At 38.4% G+C, this 24,710-nt stretch overlaps 1 pseudogene; it reads right to left on the bottom strand.

Annotated features, from left to right (window-relative positions):
* Positions 1-7,444: 7,444 nt before the first annotated feature.
* LOC129472158 (sterile alpha motif domain-containing protein 1-like) lies at positions 7,445-8,560 on the bottom strand (annotated as a pseudogene).
* Between the last annotated feature and the right edge of the window lie 16,150 nt (positions 8,561-24,710).

Raw genomic sequence — 24,710 nt, 5'->3', positions numbered from 1 at the left:
TTGTGATTGAAATTTTCAATTTATGTCCAGCTGGCTAATGTAAAACATCATCCTGTTCTATGTTTAATAGCATTTCCCTGATTACCAATATTAAGCATTATATATTGCCTATTCATGTTTTCATATTTTGTGTAATGTCTATATCCTTTGTTCATTATTTAATTGTGTCATTTGTATTATTCTTTATATATTATTCTTTAACACATTGCTGTTTATATGTTGGTCATATTTTACATTTTCTTCTAGTTTATGGGAAGTCTTTTTTTTTTTCCTAAGACAATCTATTGATAAATATAAGCTGTGAATATTAAAGTTATAATTAAAGTTATCAAATGTTTGAGATAAATTTATTCATTAACTCTTTATGAGTTGTTGGTTTTTTTCAGGTTAAATGAAATAACTTCATTTTTTTGTTTTTTCATGTGAAGAACTTGGTGGAGAAATTAAAATTTCAGATGCAGAAAAAGAAGCAAGAAAATTGCTGGAATGACAGGCATGAGTAGATAACAGGTGTGATGGTTAATACTGAGTGTCACCTTGATTGGACTGAAGGATGCAAAGTATTGTTCCTGGGTGTGTCTGTGAGGGTGTCACAAAGGAGATTAACAGTTGATCAGTGGACTGGGAGATGCAGACCCACCCTCAGTCTGGGTGGTCACCCTCTAATCAGCTGCCAGCACAGCTAGGATAAAAGCAGGCAGAGGAACATGGAGCTAGGATAGAGCAGGCAGAGGAACATGGAGCTAGGATAAAAGCAGGCAGAGGAACATGGAGCTAGGATAGAGCAGGCAGAGGAACATGGAGCTAGGATAAAAGCAGGCAGAGGAACATGGAGCTAGGATAGAGCAGACAGAGGAACATGGAGCTAGGATAGAGCAGGCAGAGGAACATGGAAGGGCTCGACTGTCTCCACCTTTCTCCCGTGCTGGTGCCTTCCTGCCCTCCAACATCAAACTCCAAGTTCTTTCAGCTTTTGGACTCTTGGACCTACACCAGGGGTTTGCCAGGGGCTCTCAGGCCTTCAGCCACAGACTGAAGGCTGCACGGTTGGCTTCCCTACTTTTGAGATTTGGGGACTCAGATTGGCTTTCTTGCTCCTCAGCTTGCAGACAGCCTATCGTGCAACTTCACCTTGTGATTGTGTGAGTCAATACTCTTTAATAACTCATTTTATATATACATTTATCCGATTAGTCCTGTCCCCCTAGAGAATCCTAATACAACAAGACACAGCACCTAGTCACAGTAAGAGGGGTGGACATTATTTGGAAGCAAGGACAGTTCACCCATATGAAAAGGAGAGATCACAGAATGTAGGTATAGATGTATAAAGATGAGCAGATGTAGAGACTGGAGATTTTGAAATTCTTGTCAAATGATCACTTTTTTATAAGTGAAATAGAAAATAAAGTCATCAGCAAAGAGCGAAGATGGGAAGGAGAGAAAATAAATATGAACCGTTACTCTGGGAAAGGATGAGAGTGAATGGAGCAGGGAATATTTTTTCTGGGAAACATAAAGACATGACTTTGTGGTCATGAATTTCAGTTGAAACAAATCAACCTGATTCCCTCTTATTCTATTTTAAATTTCAGTTTTATTTATTTAAAAATCTGAACATAATATCCATAATTATTATTATACAGAAGAGTTTCACTGCCCTAAAATTCCTCTGTGCTCCATCTGCTCGTCCCTCTGTCCCCCATAACTCCTGGCAACCATTGATTTTTTTTAACTGTCTCCATAGTTTTGCCTTTCCCAGAATGTCATGTAGCTGGAATCATGCAGTATGTAGCAGTTCCTGATTGGCTTCACTCAGAAACATGCATTTGAGATTGCTTTATGTCTTCTTATGGCTTGATAGGTCATTTCTTTTTAATGCTGAATAACATTTCATTATTTGATGTATTACAGTTTATCCGTTTACCTAATGAAGGACGTCTTGGTTGCTTCCAAGTTTGGCAAGTATGAATTAAGCTGCTATAAACAGTATTGTGCAGGTTTTTGTGGGGACAAGTTTTCAGTTTCTTTGGGTAAACACTAAGGAGCATTATTGCTAGATTATATGATAAGAGTTTGCTTAGTTTTGTAAAAAGCTGACCAACTGTCTTCGTAAGTGGTGTAACATTTGCATTCCTACCAGCATCACCAGCATTTGGTGCTGTCTGCCTTTCGTATTCATCAGGCTTAACCTTCATAATTTTGCTGCACCTACTTTTAAAATGAAAGTCTTCAATTCATCCCCCGCCTTGTTTCTTAAAGAATCTTGAATGAGTTCTTTAAAGTCTAAAAATTTCCAGAAAATAAAACTGTTAACTATTTATTGAGTTGAAGGTTGCAGAGCAAAGGAGTGACACTAAATTGATGATGATATAAAACCTCAGCTGAAAAATTCTAATAGCTAAAGAAGAGGTATGATATTTTCATATATAGTTCCTTCTCATTTACATGTGTAAACTTAAGAGAGTCAGGAGTATGGTATTCTTAGGAAAATCAGAGCACTTCAAAATATTGTTGTTCATAGTGTTTAGAAATTTAGACCCAACATTTTCATGATATAGACTAGAGCAGACTTAGCTAAACAGAACCATTTATTAGTCTGTTGTACGAATTGTTTTAGACATATTTATTATATTATAAACTACAAAAGGAGAATAAAATAGTGTAAAACTACTTTGAGAAGGTATCTAATAAAAATAAGATAATTATGGGATTTCTATTATCCACACTCAATTAAGACTAATATTTTTAATTGAAAAAAAGTTTTTAAAGAAGAATTCCTGAATGGTAATTCATAGTACATTACATTGGTTTTTCTGTTAAAAATACTCGAAGAATAAAAATAATTTCTTCCTGCCTCTATATTACAATCAGCATAATTGAAATAATATGCTTGAATTGTTAGTAAAGTAACATTTATGTTTTGGGATCAATGAAGCTAAGCTAGCACTAAGAATTTTATTACTATTCCTCCACTACATTTCAGAGAGTTATTTCTTCATCCTTAAACATACCACAATAATGAGTCTGCTAGGTCCATTTTAGATGATCAACCCAACCCTAAAAGAAAGATTTCTATTGGTTACACATTTCAGAAGATTGTTGTATCTTTGGAACATCTGCAGTCTCATCTTAATAAATTTCAAACAAGAGCACTGAGACCACAGCCAATAGAACTATCTAATTCAGTATTATTAAGATCCCAAAGATCAATGGCAAAGCATTGGCTATTTTCTGCACTTTGTGCAAGAATTAAAATTTGGCCAGGATTGTTGTTCATAGCAGCAGTCATGAATGGTTTTGTGGTGTTTTATGACATCTGAAGGGCTACATTGAACCTTGTTCTTATATCATGATCTGCTAAGCAATTCACCAACCATACTTCTCTACCTCAGTCCTGACTTTAGCCTCCTTAGGAGAACATTGGAGACATGATTGGTAGTAATGGCCCATTTCTTGAAATTTTTGACCAGCTATAGAGTCCATGCCAGACACACATATATGTGTGTGTGTGTATATATATAGTGTGTGTGTGTGTGTGTGTGTGTTGACTTGCTTAAAGACGTTACAGGGAAGATTATGTTTAAGAACAGTTAGAGGGAAATGTCTTTTTGAGTTTGTTTCCTAAACCCTAAGCCATTCAGCTGACCTTATTATGTCTCTTTACCTTACAGTGTAAAAGTCAAAATGTGTGTGTATAATGGGAAAGGAGAGATGCAGGAGGAGAAGATGAAGGGATTAATATCCATGAGCCTTTTAGTAAGGACCTGCCTTTTACTAGAGACTGAGCACTCCTCATACACTGTCTCATTAAACCAACTCTCCAAAATAGTATCCCTCCTGTTTTATGGAAGGGACAACTCAAAAATTTTGCATCGCCAGTAAGTGATGGAGCTGGAATTTATCTGCTGCAAAGCTTCACAGACTTGCTTTAAAGAAGATGGTATAATTCTATCTCACACCAGTTGGAATGGCGATCATTAAAAAGTCAGGAAACAACAGGTGCTGGAGAGGATGTGGAGAAATAGGAACACTTTTACACTGTTGGTGGGAGTGTAAACTAGTTCAATCATTGTAGAAGACAGTGTGGCGATTCCTCAAGGATCTAGAACTAGAAAAACCATTTGGTCCAGTGATCCCGTTACTGGGTATATACCCAAAGGATTATAAATCATACTACTATAAAGACACATGCACACATATGTTTATTGCTGCACTATTCATAATAGCAATGACTTGGAACCAACTCAAATCTCTATTGATGATAGACTGGATTAAGAAAATGTGGCACATATACACCATGGAGAACTATGCAGCCATAAAAAAGGATGAGTTCATATCCTTTGTAGCGACATGGATGAAACTGGAAACCATCATTCTGAGCAAACTACTGCAAGGACAGAAAACCAAACACCACATGTTCTCACTTATAGGTGGGAATTGAACAATGAGAACACTTAGACACAAGGCGAGGAACACCACACACGGGGGCCTGTCCTAGCATGGAGGCCAGGGGAGGGATAGCATTAGGAGAAGTACCTAATGTAAATGACACGTTAATGGGTGCAGCAAACCAACACGGCACATGTACACATATGTAACAAACCTGCACGTTGTGCACACGTACCCTACAACTTAAACTGTAATAAAAAAAGAAGATAGTATAATTCAAAGTACTTTGAAAAGGACATAGCACTACACTGAGGTTAGAAAAAATAGTTTCCCAAACTGAGATCCTTCTGTGCACTTTGTAACCCTTGTTTACCCTGGCAGTTGCAATACTACCAATTTGACCATTAAGAACATTTGGTATGTTTAAACTATAGTGGGAAAGCCAAGATATGAAACCATCACCCATGAGAATTTTGAGGCTAGAGTAATTAGAAGCTAATTTAAGATCTCCATTCAACTCTAGGACAGTCAGGGTAACTGCCAGAGAAGCTGCATGCTGGGTAAATCCTGATCCCAAAGTGGAATTTTGCCCTAGTATAATGGGTTCATATTTGATTGGCTGCATTTAGCTATAAATCGTGAGGAGGAGAAAGAGGAGGAGGAGGAGGGGAAGGGGAAGAGGAAGAAGAGGAAGAGGGAGAAAGAAGAAGAAGAAGGAGAAGGAGAAGGAGGAGGGGGAGAAACGACATCAGAAAGTAATTGGGCTAGAAGAACTTTAATTTGGAAGCAAAACACAGAATCCAGGTGAGTGGGCTTACTGGGAAAGGGTCATGCCACGTTGCTCCCACAATGGAGGGCCTTATGATGGCGATGGTTAGGTTTCTGCTCTCCTGCTGCACCGCCATTTCTCCCAAGGCCTTGCTGTAGGTGCAAGAATTGGGCGGATCTCTGATCAGCTTGGGTGTGATCTCATCAATAACAACATCATCTAACCACCTAAAAGGTAGTTAGAGTAAAAAGAATTCTAGCAGCCTATCTTAGACAATAGACCAAAAAGAAAATGTGACACACAGATAGTCAAACAAAACTTCCACCTTTTAGCCTTGGTTCTGGAATTCAGAACAGTCACACAATACCAAGTTTGAGTGCATACCTGTTCAAAGCATGCATGAGCTCTTTGCCCTCCACTGCTAAGCCCAATCCCATCAGCCAAATCCTATGCCCTCCCATCTAGAGAGATAGGTAGGTAGATAGACCAATAGAATAAATAGCAATACCACTTTATTATTACTACTAGTATAGGGCTATTAGTACTACTTTATTAGTATGACTTTAGCACCACTATTACTTTATCAATTACTTTATCAATATTATTACTTTATCTGTAGTCGTGCTAATTTGAGGTAATTACATGTAACCTCTTTACTTCCTCTCCAAGAAGCTCGTGAGTACATTTACTGCACACGTTTTTGAGTCCCAGTCCTTCTCCCAGTAGTGTGCTGGAAGCTGTGTTCAGGGAGCTTGAGGCTGTCATCCAAGGTGTTTCAGTGGCAGCCCTGTTCAGTGTTGTCCCATAGAAACCCAGTGCAGTGATCCTGAAGAGTTTAGCTTTACATTTAAAAAATTTCATTCACTGCAAATCAAACCAAAGTGACTACTTGTGGCAGACTGACAATCTCTTTTAGCAAATCTATGTAATGCATTTTGAAGGTCTGTTTAGAGTCTGTGCTAATAACTTGCTAATTATTTCCAGAGATTTCCAATGAATTCTGAAGTTGGTCAAGTGGGGTGATTATAGTACTCTGAAATTGCTTCAAAATCATGAGTATTGAATTCTCCTACTTATAATATGACATGTATCACGAATAACTGAGTTACCATAGCATCAGCCTAATCTTTCTTAAAAATATGTCAGAACTGGCCTGGTGGAGTGGCTCATACCTGTAATCCCAGCACTTTGGGAGGCCGAGGTGGGTGGATGTTGAGGTCAGGAAATCGAGACCATCCTGGTCAACGTGGTGAAACCCCATCGCTACTAAAAATACAAAAATTAGCTGGGCGTGGTGGCACATGCCTGTAATCCCAGCTACTTGAGAGGCTGAGGCAGGAGAATCACTTGAACCCAGGAGTCGGAGGTTGTAATCAGCCAAGATCGCACCACTGCACACCAACCTGGTGACAGAGCAAGATTCCATCTCAAAAAAAAAAAACCATTTGATAAACCCAAAGTCTATCTACATGTCTCTAAGAGAGCAAAACATTATTGTCAATTAAATATGTAACATTTATTCTAGCTGACAGATCTATGTGGTTAAATTATTGATACAGCGTTTTAAAAATTAAGCTGCCATTCTAGCTGGTGTGAGATGGTATCTCATTGCGGTTTTGATGTGCATTTCTGATGGCCAGTGATGGTGAGCATTTTTTCGTGTGTCTGTTGGCTGCATAAATGTCTTCTTTTGAGAAGTGTCTGTTCATATCCTTTGCCCACTTTTTGATGGGGTTGTTTGTTTTTTTTCTTGTAAATTTAAGTTCTTTGTAGATTCTGGATATTAGCCCTTTGTCAGATGGGTAGATTGCAAAAATGTTCTCCCATTCTGTAGGTTGCCTGTTCACTCTGGTGGTAGTTTCTTTTGCTGTGCAGAAGCTCTTTAGTTTAATTAGATCCCATTTGTCTATTTTGGCTTTTGTTGCCATTGCTTGACATAGGAACCCTTTTACACTGTTGGTGGGACTGTAAACTAGTTCAACCATTGTGGAAGACAGTGTAGCGATTCCTCAAGGATCTAGAACTACAAATACCATTTGACCCAGCGATTCCATTACTGGGTATATACCCAAAGGATTATAAATCATGCTACTATAAAGACACATGCACACGTATGTTTATTGGGGCACTATTCACAATAGCAAAAACTTGGAACCAACCCAAATGTCCACCATCAACCATAGACTGGATTAAGAAAATGTGACACATGAGACCGGCGGCAGCGGCGGCAGCAGTGCTGGAGGCGCAGGGGGCGGCGCAGGGGGAGCCGGGCCAGCTCGGGAGCTAGCGGAGAGCCGGCGGCCTTGCGGAAGGCGGCGGCGGCACCCCAGACCGAGCCGGCGCGGGAGGAGTTCCAACGCGATGGGATCATGGCCCGGGCTGCTGCTTTGACAGCTGGAAAGAGCGCGGAGCCAGCGCCTGGTCCGGAGGGAGAGGAGCGAGGCGAGGAGAGCGCCAGCGAGCGGGAGAGCGAGCGAGCGCCTGGGAGGGGGCCGGGAGCCAGGGGCAGCTCGGGAGAGCCGGGGCGGTGGCGGCGGCGGCGAGGCTTGGCGCCCTCTTGCCTGCAAACCATGTTTGCCAAAGGCAAAGGCTCCTTGGTGCCCTCGGACAGGCAGGCTGGGGAAAAGTTAGCTTTATACGTCTACGAATATTTACTGCAGGTGGGAGCACAGAAATCTGCACAGACCTTCTTATCGGAGATTCGCTGGGAAAAAAACATCACGTTGGGAGAACCGCCTGGGTTTTTGCACTCGTGGTGGTGTGTATTTTGGGACCTTTACTGTGCAGCTTCTAAAAGGAGAGACACTTGTGAACATTCACAAGACAGATGCAGAATCAGATTGCCAGAGTATTGCTTCGGTCACTAGCCCAGGGGACGTTTCCCCACCCATAGACCTAGTCAAGAAAGGGCCTTATGGGCTTTCAGGACTGAAAAGAGCTTCTGCTTCTTCTCTCAGATCCATCTCTGCAGCTGAAGGAAACCCGAGCTACAGTGGATCTGTTCAAAGCTTAACTTCTGTAGGTTCCAAGGAGACACCCAAAGCTTCAAACCCAGACCTGCCTCCAAAAATGTGCAGGAGGTTAAGACTAGACACCACCTCAAGCAATGGCTATCAGCGTCCTGGCTCAGTAGTGGCAGCAAAAGCTCAACTGTTTGAAAATGCTGGTTCACCTAAGCCAGTTTCTTCTGGGCACCAAGCCAAAGCCATGTACTCCTGTAAAGCAGAGCACAGCATGAGCTTTCCTTCCCACCAGGAGCGATGTTTTCCAGCGTGGACCCATCAGTGGAACCAGGATGGTTAAAGGAACTTATGAAGGCAAAACGGGACTAGTTCCAGAAAACTATGTTGTCCTCCTCTACTACTATTTAGTGGATGGCAGTATCTTCATGGTACCCATGGTAACAAATAATAAGTTCTATGATTTTATCTGACACAGATACAAGGGGATCAGACCACTAAGTGAAAACAGTCAATTTCTATCAAGTTCTTCCCCAGCAGACTATGTAGCTCCTTATTAATGGAAAAAAAAGGTTTAAAAGGTTGGCCATTCTTTTTTGGTTGGTTTACTTTAAAATTTCTTGCTTCTGAAAAATTTATTTTTGGATAATACGTAACTCTCCAGAATGTCTCTTCCATAGCAATTGTAGAGTTTCAAATACCGTATTAAGTACTATATCCCAGAAATTTGGAAACCAGAAATCTGCTGTATGGATTTTGAGGGGCGTCCTTTACTGCGTGGCATTCTCTGAGGATCTCTGAAACTGTTACTTAAAAATGTTACTGAAAAGCTGGTTACCTGCCCTTTGAGTGCCACAGTCCTGACCTGCTTGTTCTTGACACCTTACCTATTACTTCAGAGTTCCCCACTGTGCAGACTCTCAGGCATCCACTGTATAAAACTTTTTTTTTTTTAATTATACTTTAGGTTTTAGGGTACATGTGCACAATGTGCAGGTTTGTTACATATGTGTCCATGTGCCATGTTGATTTCCTGCACCCATTAACTCGTCATTTAGCATTAGGTATATCTCCTAATGCTGTCCCTCCCCCCTCTCCGCACCCCACAACAGTCCCCGGAGTGTGATGTTCCCCTTCCTGTGTCCATGAGTTCTCATTGTTCAATTCCCACCTATGAGTGAGAACATGCGGTGTTTGGTTTTTTGTCCTTGCGATAGTTTACTGAGAATGATGTTTTCCAGTTTCATCCATGTCCCTACAAAGGACACGAACTCATCATTTTTTATGGCTGCATAGTATTCCATGGTGTACTGTATAAAACTCTTTACATGCTATTATAATCTGTAAAATCGATCTCTTCTACCTTAATGTTTCTAGAATAGGTTAAATACACATACACACACACAACTATGCCTCAGAAAAGTTGTGCTTTTACAAATAAAGAGAATAGATTAGAATTAACAAGTAGGGTGAATAACAGTAGGCAGAGTCAGAATCAGAAATAAATATCAGTGAATCAAAATAAAAGAATGAAAAATATTCTGTAATAAAAATTAGCAATGTAATGTAAAAGTCTGATAAAAGGTTATCTTTTTCTTTTACCTATTACTGTTGACCTCTGTACACTGTAATAAGGTGTTGCTGGATGGAACTTCTTGGTCTAAGTCCTTGGTGACCTTAGTAGTAATAACAGCATTGCTGACACCCTAATTACCCTCTCCTGAAACAGAAGGTAGTTTTTCAATGTACCAGTCCCTTAGTCGATACTTGGTTTAAACATGCTTGCCATCATCTCGTATCCTGTTAGATTAGAACCTCTTAAAAGCAAATTGGTTTTCTTTCAAAGACCAACTTGACTCCAAAGAGAGATTCAGAATCCTACTTCTGCTGCTGCATAAAGAAATCTCAACGTTCATTTTACTTGAACACAGACCAAAGTGTTCCTGCTTCTGAGTTGTGTGTGAGCTAATTCTACGGATGTTCCATTCAGATTTAAAGCTTTTTTATCGCACAGGATGTGGATATGAATCCTAACTCTTGTATCTGATGGCAAGGTGTATGTTGTAGCCACAGTACTGGCTATGGTCTCTTTGCTGAAACAAGCTACAGAAGCACTGATTCAAGCTGTGTTTGTGCTAGAAGTTTTAATCTTGCAGATTTGTGAGGATGGCTCTTTTTCCTTCATAATAGATTACATGTATAAGCAAGTCAGGGCCATATACTGGAGACAGGCTAAAGCTGCTTTTCCCTTAAAGTAAGTTTCCTACAGATAAGGTATTTATGAGCATTGAGAAAGTCAGGACACGTACTCTAAATCACACAGAATGTTAATTCCACAGGAAGGCAATGCCACACATTGGAAGAGGATCACATTCAACTTCTAATAGTCGTTCAATAACAAAACCTTAGCTTTTCAGAAACAATGTTAAGATACGTTAGAATTGCTATATCCATACCTTCTAAACATGCAACCGGTGCACCCTAATCACTGCTTACAGTATAATCAGTATGACGATGAGATTGAGGGGGTCTACATTTATCATCTCCTGTGTTATGTGAAAATATCCCTCAGTACAAAACATTTGTGTATTTCACAGATGACTCTTGTTTTGCCATAACTCTACAAAGTTTATGGAAACTAGTCAACTGAAGGATTTTTCTGTTGTGTGATGTGTAAAGGTCTGAACAGTAAAATCATCTTTGTATTCCTGTAATGTTAACAAAATAATAATCAACATGTCAGATTGTTGGGCTTTTCTTTGCAGCTGTTTTCTAATTCAAAGTTTTTGGTTGTTTGTTTTTGTTTTTTTTAGTTCAAAGTTAATTTGTTTGCCTCTTGAAGATTAATTTGTCTAAGCTTTCTAGGAACTGCCAAACAGTGATATTCTCAAAAGGATTCAATAAACTAGTTCAAAAAATGTTCCTATCTTCTATTGTCTTAAATCTAATCATGTTCTGTGAACTGCAGTCCCAGCGTGTAACCTGGCATGATTTATCACCCAGAGTTCTCCTTTGTATTTCAAAGTTGATTTACCTCAGGAAAACTGAGGGTTTATTGAGTAACTCACATTTTTCCAGAGAAACTGGTTTGAAGTATCCAGTGCAACCTGCCAAGCTCTGTCTTTGTTTATAAACCCACTTACTGGTGACATCATTCAGGGTAGCCCCTCTCTAAAAAGCTTGAATTTTGTCTGATCTTCTCGGATGAGGAATTCTGAACCTGGTACAATCTCATTCTAATTCTTCTCTTACGTACTAAGTACTTATACTATATACCTTACTATAACTTAACAGGAAAAGGCTGACCATTTTTGGTATTCTTTCAGTGACACATTTTTCAGTGTCTAAGCTCACAGTCATTCTTAATTAACTACATGATTTTTAATATAATTTCTACTACTTTGGGTTTTATTTCCCAGGTATAGACATTGTCCTTTAAATGTTTTCTTAAGGAATTATTCAGAGTAGATTATTAACAACTTAAGGTCCTAAACGGATATACATGGGACATGGTTGTTGTAAAAAGAAACAAATCTGTAAGACACTAGGAAATTCAAAATGCTTTCAGGCTTTCTTCGAACTTTACTGCTGAATGATTTATTTGCAACTCATTATCTGGTATAGTGGGGAAGAGCCACTTATGTCTCTTTAAGCCAAGATATATTTAAGATAATAAAGATAAAATATCAATTTCACTATCTAGATTTGATTTTGACACAATGAAAAGCTGATTGGTTCATAATTAAGTGGACAAATTTTCCGTAAGTAAGAGATGAAACTCCTGGCTTGGAAATCCTGGGGGTTGACAGGTTGAAAGTCCTTGGTCTGTGGTGGGCACGTTCACATTTCAACACGAGATCTGGTGTGCTTTCCATAGCAGCTCCTCAGATTTTGTGAAAAACTAGAAGATAATTTTTTAAAAAGCAATGTTGAATACTTAGAATCGTATTTCTAATAAAAATAAGTCAAACTATTTAATTTTGATAAAGTTTCAAAACTAAACATGAACTGAACTTATACTTGATGACATAATTTCGTAAATTCATGATGAATTTCTGTCTTATTCTGATTTATTTCCTATTTTAAAAGATAGGTGTTTCTTTTCTTCCACTGTAAAAGTGTAATGTGTTCATTGTATTTGGAAAATGTGGAAAGTAGATGACTGTTCTTATTTTTTCACTTTTACAGAGGGTAATTTTTTCCACACCACAGAAGTAGAATAATCATACTTCTCATTTGAAAATTTGAAAATGTAAAAAAAAAATTAATCCAAGATCATACCAACACTTAGGGCTAAGAGTTGAGATTATACCTAATATGGTTTTGCACTGAATATATTACAAGCCTTTTTGTCATTTACTATTTGATAAAACATGATTTTTAATGCCTGAATACTTTTCTAACACTTGTATGTATTGTTGTTTATTTAGTCATTCCTCTATTGTGGAACATTCAAATTGGATCCAAGTTTACCATAAGTAATACTACAATAAAAAATACCTATATATATTTGTGATGTCTCTGGTTGTTTTCTTAGAGTGCCACCTTAATTATCTTTGTGAGAAAGTCCTCAAGAATCTTGCCATTAATTTAGATACTTTCCCCACTATTGATATGTCCCTTTAAGAGCTCTGAAAATACTTAAGAAACTTAGTGAGAAGAAAGAAAATTAATCCTCTCTCCTGATTCTTCAGTTCCAATTCTCTGTGGCCACTGGATTTTTAAAAATCCTGTTGTCCAAAGCATCTTCCATTTAATTGTTTCTGACAGCAGGGAAACTGGAAGTCAGAGGTGATACCATAAAAGGAAATGAATGAAGCAGATGTATGAATTTTGATACATACAACAGATGTCTTTTGATCACACTTCCTGGGCAATATAGTAGTAATCAAAGGAAAACTGGTAACATTTTTGGTTACTTTGCTTTAAAGAAAAATTTCTAAGCCTCACAAAGTTGACATAGTTTATTTACCCTCAGGAACACGGTAGTACTTAGGGTAAGTTAGAATCCATTCATTATTATGTGTGACTGGAGATATATTGCTTAAAAAGCTATAACAGGCCCTACTTAGGAACAAGTTACAACTGCATTTAAATCACTCCGTTTATGTCAAAATAGTTACATAGCAGAATCTAGAGGGGGTTCTTGATTAACACGAGATAATAAATATTTGCAGAATCTGATGCCTACCAGAGGAAACTCTAACCCAGGCAGGAAAGTTCTTCAGAGTAAAAATCAAGAAAGGTGAGAGTAGCTGTGCAATAGAAGTAAGCCTTGGCCTGGACCCAGACAAGATCATTGCACAAGAGATTGGTTTTGGAGGTAGATTTGGCTGAGATTAAAGTCTCAAGTGACATGAAGATAATGTTTAAAATGGATCCAAACTCTTCTTTATTGCTTGACACTTTTCCAATCAGCATTGACTTCATTCCTGGCAAGTTGGTGGAGCATGGTGAGTTCTGCCTTATTTCATACTTTATTTGGTTAGAATCTGGGGGAGGGGGCAAAGGTGCAGGTTGGTTATTTCAAATGTGCAGGCGACTTCCACCAATTTTGCAGTATAGTGCTATTACTTAAGGGAATACACCCATAAAACTGATTTCCTAGTAATTCTGCTTTTGTACATTCTTAATTTGAGACTCAGTGAGGGTGAAAGAGTTGTAGATTTGGCAAACACTGCACTATTTTCTCACATTTTTTCGATTTGCTAAAACCAGTAACAAATGTATTACCCCTTTTTTTCCTTTAATTTTTAAATCCATGGCCTTTTCACTGCCTTTACTTTCCATGTGTTGCCAATGTATCCTCCACTGTATCCCCCACATCGGGCCCAGCACTTGACACTTAGTAGGCACTCAACCAATACTTGTTGAATGAACAAGTTTAATGCATTGCAGTTTTTTTAGTTTTTAGATGATGTTGTGCCTAATGCACACTCCTTCCTTCTTTCACTCCTTCATTAATCTTTTTGTTCATGTCTTTTACTTATGCCAAGCTGTCACACTGTGTGCATGAACTGAGGGATTTATTTTTTCTTCCACAGCCCCAGAGCCAGCAAATGACTGACCTTAAACCTAAAAGTGTTAGGAGTTTGGTCAGGGTGGTGGGAAAAGTTGTAAGAAAAGGTTATAGGGAAAGACACAATTCTTGGAAGAATGGGAGGTTTTGCAAAAGCTTCAAAAGAGAATTTAGCTGAAGGCAGTTAAATTCTCTTAAGAGCAAGGGTTAGATAACAAGGGAATGTAAGGAAACTTATCCAGATAAATTGTTCTACTTATATCTCTGGAAACCAAGCTTTGATCATTCACACGCAGGACTGCTCTCGACTCGGGGGTTTGACAATGTTAATTACCCACAAATTGTGTTTGCTCCAAGCCCTTGTCATTAAATCTGTACTAAATAAATTCAAGCAGGGCCAGCTTAGGGGGCTGCACTCCTTTTGGCTGCTGCACTGTCTCATCAGCAGCGCTCAGTGGTGCAGTCTCCTAGCCACACTGTCAGGAAAAATACCTGTGTCAGCGAACTCCTTTCATTCGTCACTTGGCCAGAGTCTGTGGGACAGATCGGCATAAAACACCCATTGGTTTTCACCTTTACTCTTGCAGAATGAGTTATAAAGCCAAAGACCTCAAGAAAAGCACACTCCTTCACAGCCAGTTCAGAGGTGACAGCCAGGGAATAAGAAATAAGAACTTTCCAGAGGATGGAGCCACCACCAAAAATGATGGAAAAGAGGATTCCTCCCAGAGAGTAGATTCAGAGGCTATTTAAGGAATTTCCCATGCCCAGTGTACGGAGCTTCTCACTACTTGCTACTCAGGATCTCCTTATGCTTATACTCTAGGGACTGCTGCTTGCCTGCCTGTCTTCTCTTTCTTGCATAGCAGATTTCTTTATTTTTTTCCTTCAATTATGGTGGTCTTTTCACTGTTCTACCATGACAAGTAGAAGAACAGAGATATTTTTCACCTCTACATGGGAGGCAGAAAATTGGCCTTTTTATTCAAGAATGCCAAACCAGAAGCTGACATATCAGAATCTGATACAGAGGATAGTCTATTCCCCTTTGGACTTTGGACTTTGAACTGGATGCAATAATGGTATGAGACCCTTGGTTAGGAATGAGTGTCTTGCATGTGTGGGAAAGACAGGAAGGCAGATATTTGGTGACCTAAAAAGAAGGCCATGGCAGAACCTCATTAGTTGTTCAACAATCCTATTTTCCTTTCCTCCTGGGCACACAGCTATGTATTTTCCAGGCATCCTCGTACTTAGATGTAGCCCAGTGACACTTCTGAGGGTGGAATATGGACAGATGTGATGGGCACTGTTGTACCTGGATCATAAAATCCTTCCACATGATGTCAGTGCCTCTTTTACCCCACTGGCAGCTGGATATTGTCATCCAGAGAGTTGGATGACTTAGAAGCCATGTGCAGAAGATGGCAACCTTCCATCAGCATGGATCCTTGAGTGACTGTGGAGTGTAACGCCTTCTACCAGTTAGAACTACTGTGATTGACAAATCACATTTGTATTAAGCTACTGATTTGGGGGGTTTATCTCCTTCAGCTCCCACATTAGTACAACTCATGCAGAATGGAGAGTGACTGTGAACACATGTGGCACAGGCTGGTGAAACCTAGGACTTTATAGATGAATTTCTGATTATACTCTCCTTTCTTGCAAAAAGTTTTTTCCAAATTTAATGTTATAATATAAATGTGAATACTTTAATGTCTTTCTAATGAAATGATGACTAACAGTAGAAAAGAAAATGTAGGAATGTATACATCCTTGATAAGAGTGTGAAACTCATGTAGGCAATGTACAGAGTCTTGCTTAGGGATAATGAAGAAAAGAACATACCTGGGTAAAAGAAATGAGAGGTTACTGATAACAAAACTAATATTTATATTGCACAATATAAAACATTGTTTTATACTTAGGATTACATTTGATTTTTGCAAATCCCTGTGAAATAGCTATTATTTTTATACATAATAAAAACAAGACTCATATGGGTTAGCTAACTAGGCTATGGTCTCTCCACCAAGCTCTACTTCTCTGATTGAGGAGACAGTAGTATCTAGAGCTTCAGTGTTCTTTCTACTGCCCTATGCTACCACCTAGTGCAGATGTAAGAACATAACCTACTAGTAAGTGTTTAGACCTTTAGCAACTTTAATCATCCAAAACATAGCTGTGAGAACAAAAAGAGGAAAACAGTTTGCAAAAGACCATATTTATTACACCATGAAAGAGCCAGGTCTGTGAAATGTTGCCTAGAATTTGGGTACTAAACTCAGCAAAATGAATTAACAAATTCAGTGACCTCATTTTCTCCTAAATTACAGTAAATGGAAGATTTAAAAGATGAGAAAAATAAACCCAGAAAACTTCAGTTAACAGGGTAGAGGATGACACATTGAAAGACTGGGTGTCCATGTGTGGTAGGTAAAGGCAGGTCCTAATGGGGGTTTGGCAGGCCTAGGCACGTATTTTCTCTTTTTGTTGTTTGATTCTAAATTTATGACAAATGAAGAACGAGGCCTTTACCTAGTCTGGATCGACTTGTTATGGAGCCCATGTGAAATGAAAATGATTCATAAACAAAACTGATTCATCTCCAGCAACAGCAGAGATGACCATGAACAATTAGCCACCTGAGAATCCTCAACAATTCTTGGGGAATGTCATTAATTACATTTGATTAAAGGGTAGGGATATCCACGCTGACATACGGGTTACAAAGGCAAAGTATAATTTCTTTATGGGTTTTATTAATGTGAAACATAAATTAATAAGCTTTTTGATTTTACTAATACAAACATACCGATCAATTGGTCATCTTCAATTCAGAAATAACTAGAGTTTGAGGGTATCTTAAATCCAAAAAACAAAAACAAAAACCTAACCAGCAGCCATTTGCTGAATTCCCGAGTGCTTAGGACTCTCCATTTCTAGTCCAGCAAACATCTTCCAGCTGCAGTTTTAAACCTTTTCTCCCAGATCTTTCAAGAAACCTCTAATAGTACCAAGTTCAGCACACAAAGCTAGCTTTCTGTAAGCAATCAGTCTCATCTACCCGCCTTTACTTTAGACAGGCTCCTAAAGTCAATCTTTGAATAAAAAGCACTTTTCTTTTGTTATTAAAAGTCTGTTCTCTAGCTAGGTGTGGTGGCCCATACCTGTAATCTCAGCACTTTGTGAGGCTGAGACCAGAAAATTGCTTAAAACCAGGAGTTCGAGACTAGCCTGTACAATGTAGTGAGACCGCCATGTCTACAAAAAAAAAAAAAAATTAGCCGAGCATGGTGTCACACACCTGTGGTCCCAGCTACTTGGGAGGTTGAGGTGGGAGGATCACATGAGCCCAGGAGGTTGAGGCTGCAGTGAACCATGGTCATGCGCTGCCCTCCAGCCTTGGTGATAAGAGCAAGACAGATGTTTCAATAATGTTTTTAAAAAAGTCTGTCCTCTGCCTCAAATGGACTTTGCTGTTATATTAAAACTATTCAAATATGTATAAACCAGGTGTGGTGGCTCACACTTGTAATCCTAGCACTTTCAAGAGGCTGAGGCAGGAGCACTGCTTGAGACCACAAGTTCGAGACCAGCATAAGCAATATAGTAAGACCCCATCTCTACAAAAAATATGAAAACTAGCCAGCTGTGGCTGTGTGTGCCTATATTCCCCGCAACTCAGGAGGCTGAGACAAGAGAATCCCTTGAACCCAAGAATTTGAGGTTACAGTGAGCTGATTGCGAACTGCACTCCAATCTGGGAACCAGAGTGAGAACCTGCCTCAAAAAAAAAAAAAAAAGAAAGAAAGAAAAATAAAAGAAAATATGTATAAATGAATGTTTTAAACTGGAACAATTACTATAGCATCAAAATGTGCATTTGATATGAAAATTTCTTAAGTATTTATCCATTTCTGGTTTATAGCAAAGGCATTATTATACTTCTGTAACTTGTCTTATAGAGTCAGATAGAATCAAGCAAAGTTGGCAGAGCCTAGGCATCTACCTAAAAGAAATGCTCTCTCCCATTTCCATGAATACATTAACTCCTCCTGAGTTCCAGTGGCACTATTTCTGGAGTTCTTTTCAAGGCACATAATCCTAAAGCAGGTGTCACTTGTTAGTCTCTTTCAAAGCGTCTTGCTCTTTTTCTTCACAGTACTTTTCAAAATATTTAATATACATTTATTTCTTATAAAAGTTGTCTACTTCACTGGACTTTAAGATCTATGAGGTTAATCCCATGTCTGTTATATTTTCTACCTTATTGCCCCTGTTCTCCAGGCACAGAGCAATATGTACCTGACATATATTTGGCTCTCAATACACATTTGTCATATTTGTGTGTGTGCTTGTTCAACTTCTCTGTTTGTGTGCAGGTGTGTACTTTCTTGTCGTTTCAGGACACTTAGGAATTTCCTTATTTTGCCTCAAGTTCAGCTATGCATTAAAACTATTTTATAAAAACATATTTTATCTTTTTTTTTTTTTCAGACAGTTTCACTCCGTTGCCCAGTCTGGAGTGCAGTGGTGTGATCTTGGCTCACTGCAGCTTCTGCCTCTTGGATTCAAACCATTCTCCTGCCTCAGCCTCCCAAGTAGCTGGGATTACAGGCAACCGCCACCATGCTCAGCTAATTTTTGTATTTTTGGTAGAGACAGGGTTTCACCATGTTGTCCAGGCTGGTATCGAACTACTTGGGAGGCTGAGATGGGAGGATTCAGCTACCTTGGCCTCCCAAAGTGCTGGGATTACAGGGGTGAGCCGCTGCACCAGGCCTAACATGTTTAGGTGTTTTAGATCAGAAGACATTTTTCTGGTCCTCTATTTCAGGAGTTGGCAAACTTCTGTAAAGGGCCAGATAATATTCTCAGCTTTGCAGGTCACGTGATTTCTGTCCCAACTACTCAACTAACTCACATTTCCTGTCATCATCAGCATCACTTGAGTTCTAATCTTTTATTATTATTTAAGTGGTAGGAAATCTTCTAGCTGTCAAGATACAAAAGACCTTCAATGGGAGTGTCAGACTCTAAAAGATAAAGCTCAAACTCCCTCCCATATTTGAGTATGAATTTAAAGCTAATATTTGCTGGGCGCTTACTGTGGTTCAGGCACTATTCTAAGTGCCTTTCCTATGTTAACTCCTTTACATCACACAACCGTACGAAAGACAATGACCGTTATAATCTCCATTTGGAAACTGAGGCTCAGTTACATAAAGTTATCCACCCAGTGGTGGATAAAGGACACCAACTCAGGTCTGACTCCAGAAACCATGCTCCACTCAGAATGCTAACCCCCTGACACCCAGGCTGCTATCTCTTGATAAGTTCTGAATTATCACGCAGGTATTCGCCCTTCTCCAGTAGCCACCTTGCCTCAGAAACACATAATCTCACCCCAGCTTCAGAGAAAAGCTGATTGATCTCCATGCACTCTTACACTCTAGACAGTGACTGGCTTACATCTGAGGTTTCTCAACAAATTAGCACATGGCATAATCTCAGGACACAGGGGCTGGCCAGAAATGGACAGGTAACCTTAACTAGGCCTGATGCGATGGGAGGGAAATTTGCTGAGGGTTTTTAGAAAACAAGTTTCATCAATCTTGGGAGAAAATCTTGGAAAGGGCCAGCCTCTCTTCATCCGAACATTGTCATATTATGTGTGTAAAGCTTGAAGCTACAGCAAACATCTTATTCATCATGAGGATAAAACCAGAACAAAGTGGCAGAGTTGAGAGACTCAAAGACCAAGGCAGCCAGAGTTCTAGTTGAATCACAGCTGCTCACCACTCTAGTCCTGGATTTTTTCCACTGTAAATCAATACACCACCTTTGTGTTTTAAACCAGTTTCAACTGGGTTTTCATTCAATGGAATGTAACCTGCCTGCAGTTATTTGAAATCTTTCAAGATCTGGCCTCAGCACACCTTTCTAGTCCTTATTTTTACTTGTCTAGGGCTAAACAAATCACCCAGAGTTTCCCAAACACACCACACCGTTCATGGATTTGCAAGCGTGATTCTTTCTGCCTTCATTGTCCTTTGCTCTCCTCTCCCTGGAGAAGTCATGTTGGGTTGCAATCATGTTTTAAATGTCTGTCTCCACCACTTGATTTGGCTACATCATTTTTGTCTTTACACTCTTTGCACTTCTCATGCACTTAAAACATAATAAGCGCTCCAATAAGTGTCTATGAGATTAATAAAAAAGATGGGCAACATGGAAATCTGAATCATAATATAAACTTTCTCTACAAGATACTTGGCCTGGTGCAGTGGCTCATGCCTGTAATCCCAGCACTTTGGGAGGCCAAGGCTGGTGGATCATGAGGTCAGGAGTTCAAGACCAGCCCGGCCAAGATGGTGAAACCCTGTTTCTACTAAAAATAAAAAAATTAGCCGGGTGTGGTGGTGGGCGCCTATAATCTCAGCTACTTGGGAGGCTGAGGCAGAAAATTGCTTGAACCTGGGAGGCAGAGGTTGCAGTGAGCTGAGATTGCACCACTGCACTCCAGTTAAAAAAAAAAACAAAAAACTTAACCATTTAGATCAATGCTGTCTGGTTAAATATTCTGTGATAATGGAAATGTTCTATACCTGCCCTGTCCAATAAAGTAGCCACTAGCCAAGTGTGTCTACCGAGCACTTAAAATGTAGCTAGTATGATGGAAGAATTGAATTTTAAATTTCATTTAATTATAACTGATTAAAAGTTAAGCAGCTAGTGGCTACTATACTGAATACCACAGATGTAGACAACAAATTTTAAAAATTTTCCAAACATGGGAATGGGTCAGCTAAATGATTTTAGGTACCAAGCTACATACAAACACCTGGAGATGGTACTATTTTGACTCTAATAATTTTTTCGTTGAAAGCAATATATATATTATATACACACGCACATATATACACACATATACATATAAATATGTACACATACATATATACAATCTAGAGGTTTCTTTCCTTTCAAAAATACTTCATACCTATAACTTAAAAAATATAATTTTATCTTGCTTGTCTTTATTTTGAATTTCCAGTCATTTCAAATTTAATATGAGCAATAATATCATTTAAAAGTGGGCAAAGGATATGAACAGACACTTCTCAAAAGAAGTTGGCCAACAAACATATGAAAGAAAGCTCAACATCACTGATCATCAGAGAAATGCAAATCAAAACCACAATGAGATACCATCTCATGCCAGTCAGAATGGTGATTATTTAAAAGAGTCAGGATACAATAGATGCTGGCGAGGCTGTGGAGAAAGAGGAATGCTTTTACACTGTTGGTGAGGATATACATTAGTTTAATCATTGTGGAAGACAGCATGGTGATTCCCCAAGTATCTAAAACCAGAAATACCAATTGACCCTGCAATCCCATTACTGGGTATATACCCAAAGGAATATAAATCATTCTATTTATTGCAGCACAATTTACAATAGCAAAGACTGGAACCAACCCAAATGCCCATCAATGATAGACTGGATAAAGAAAATGTTTTACATATACAGCATGGAATACTATGCAGCCATGAAAAATGAATAAGAGCATGTCCTTTGCAGGCACATGGATGAAACTGGAAGCCATCAACCTCGGCAAACTAACACAAGAACAGAAAACCAGACACTGCATGTTCTCATTCAGTGGGAGTTGAACATTGAGAACACATGGACACAGAGAGGGGAACAACATACACCATGGTCTGTTGGGGGATGGGGGTGAGGGGAGGGAACTTAGAGGATGGGTCAATAGGTGCAGCAAACCACCATGGCACACGTATACCTATGCAACAAACCTGCACATTCTGTACATGTATCCTCTTTCTAGAAGCAGCAATAAAGAAAAATAAATGATCGCTTCATTTCAGGAGGTAGAGTTTTCCTCAAAGTTTTTCAGATTTTTATCTCAAGGGTTTGGCTTTTTATGCATCTCACTACATGTAATTTGCAGTTAATACATCAATGCCTTCTGCTCTTCTTGCTTCTCTCCTTAAAACAGTACATCCTTTTGGTTAACTAAAGTGGTGACTATTTTTTTTTTATCAGTTCATATTGCATTTTTCCACTTCACACTCTAGTATTATAACCTGACACAGAGAACGTTTGTCTCAAAAAAAAAAAAACTGGAAAAACAATGTTTTTCCAGTATAGATGAATTCTGTACTCTTGGCTTTTCCTGATGTATCCAAATTGTTCTATGTAACCAGGAAATTTCACATGCTCTTTTTCTAAAAGCCATCCATTCCCCCTGGTGGAGGTACTACTTGTGTGTGTGTATGTATGTGTGTACTATTATTCTGTAATATGGTTTACTTGTAAACCTTAGACACACATTCTTCCAGTGTCTAATTGAATTAAAGTAGTTTTTCATGGGGTTTAATTTCCAGCTTATTCAAAAGGGCATATACTAAGAGAAATGGTCACACTACAAAAGGTTTTCTCTCTCTCTCTCTCTCTCTCTCTCTAAGTAATCCACCTAACAAGCAGATATTTTATGTTTTAAGATAGCTTCTTGTGGTTTGCGATGGCTTTATTCGGGTTTTGACCAGCCGAAAAAACTAAGTCATCTCTAATACAGGTCTAAGTATTTTTTTTCTCTTGACTATGTAACCTTTGAATTTGTTTTTGAAGTCTTTCCATTATTACTCTGGTTAAATAAGTGACCATTATCTCTCAAGGATATGTAATTCTACTTTAATTAAATATTTTTAGGCTTTTTGCATCCAAACAAATGACAAACTTCCCCAGAATCAAATTTAAGTCTTTTTCACCTAAAATTGACTAAGGGATTTTCTAGTTGGGCTCCTGGGAAGTCTCAAAAGATTTGTCTCCCATTAGGCTTGTTTGACCAGCTCCCAAAATCTTCTCTAGTGTCCAGCCGTGAGCTTTCTTTCAAAACAGTATGTAGCATTTCCCTTGCTAGTAAACCCCCAATCTTCTCTTTGTCCTTCACACATATAGAAGACCACCGTGGTTTTCAGTTTTGTTCAGAACTACAATTCTGTGATTCCCAAATAAATTGTATAATTTAGAGATCCATCTTTATTTTGACTTCACTAGTGGTGATAAATTCTGATATAATATTCAAGAATATGTTTTATAACAATACTAAGTCAATTTAGAAATGCATTTTACTGTGATATAAACTCCTTAATTTTTCTCTTCCACTGACATTATGTATGATTTTGTTATTAATTTATGAGCACTTAAAAATTCTTTATTTTACATAAGGTTTATATTAGATATAATTTTGTGAGGAAAATAAAAGGTCGGTTTTCTATTTGCATTGTGCTAATTCAGACTGCACTTGGTTCTTCATGCACACTGGTATAAGCTAAAGTTTAGACAAATTATTGTAAAAACTGACACACATATAGACCATTACAGTGTTATTTGTAAAAGCACAAGAAACTAAAAGATCCCAAGGAGATTACAGCAAATGAATCTTCATATTCATTACCTCAATGAAATTAAAATTTAACTCTAGTTTCAATGTCTTTTTTTCCAAAAGACTAATTTTTAAGTGAAAGCTTCAGATCTTTGAAAGTAATAGAATTAAAGATAAAGATAGAAAAGATACATAGTTTATTTCAGCAGTTTTCTGAGAAATACCACATTTTCCAAAATATATATATTCTTATAAGAAGTGGATTCTCTTTAGGCTACTAGAATATCAATCGTCTACAAGAGGCCAATTTTCAAAGCACTAGGCCTATGTTCACTCAACCAGTCTCATGAAGCAAAAACTGAATTAAGATATTCCATTTATTTTATTCCACATCTTTATCAAGCAAAGAAACTATGGAACAAAGACTCTTTCTTGCTGAAGTTGCTGGGATTTCCATGGTGCTTAATGCATATTTTTTTAAATTGTGAGATCAAAGAACACAAATCTTGAGCCATTGTATATGTTACCTGGGTAAAAAAATTAAACTTGATCTTTTCAAATATCTAATGGAATCCCAGGCATAGTGATTTATTAAAATATGAAGTTAAATATTTAAGAGAAAATTAATCACTAATAATGAAATGAGGTGATTTTCTAAGAAAAGCAAGTATGTAATTAAGAAATCATTAGCAGACACTCTCAAAACCATTACAACATTTAAAAGCAATCAACATTACAACTCTTAGGGTGTGTTTTAAATTCCTCATAACCTAAACATATGCATTCACTAATTATTCACTTGCCATGATCAACAATGAAAGATGAGTTAGAAAAACCAGAGGTTTTAATTCAAAAATGACAATCCTTGGTACTGCAGCAAGGAAATAACTAGCTGGTGAAATGAATGACTCCACCTGGCTTTATCTCGGCAATGTTCTGAAATACATGCAATGAACAACTTGACATTGTTTGATGTTCTTAATTCTTTACAGCCATCTCTATGGGTGGTCATAATAAGATCAATCAGAAATGATCATATTATGAAACGTAAATCACTTCACATGACTTATCTGGAAAATGTGCTTGTACTTACTTGCACCATCTCAAGTTCCAACAGCCAAAAACATACACATGCTCATGGAGGAGAATTTCCTTT

This window comes from Symphalangus syndactylus, chromosome 22 (genome assembly GCF_028878055.3).
Source record: "Symphalangus syndactylus isolate Jambi chromosome 22, NHGRI_mSymSyn1-v2.1_pri, whole genome shotgun sequence".
In the NCBI taxonomy this organism is placed as follows: domain Eukaryota; kingdom Metazoa; phylum Chordata; class Mammalia; order Primates; family Hylobatidae; genus Symphalangus; species Symphalangus syndactylus.
Note: the sequence above shows the minus strand (reverse complement) of the source record. Positions and strands in the feature narration are given on the sequence as shown.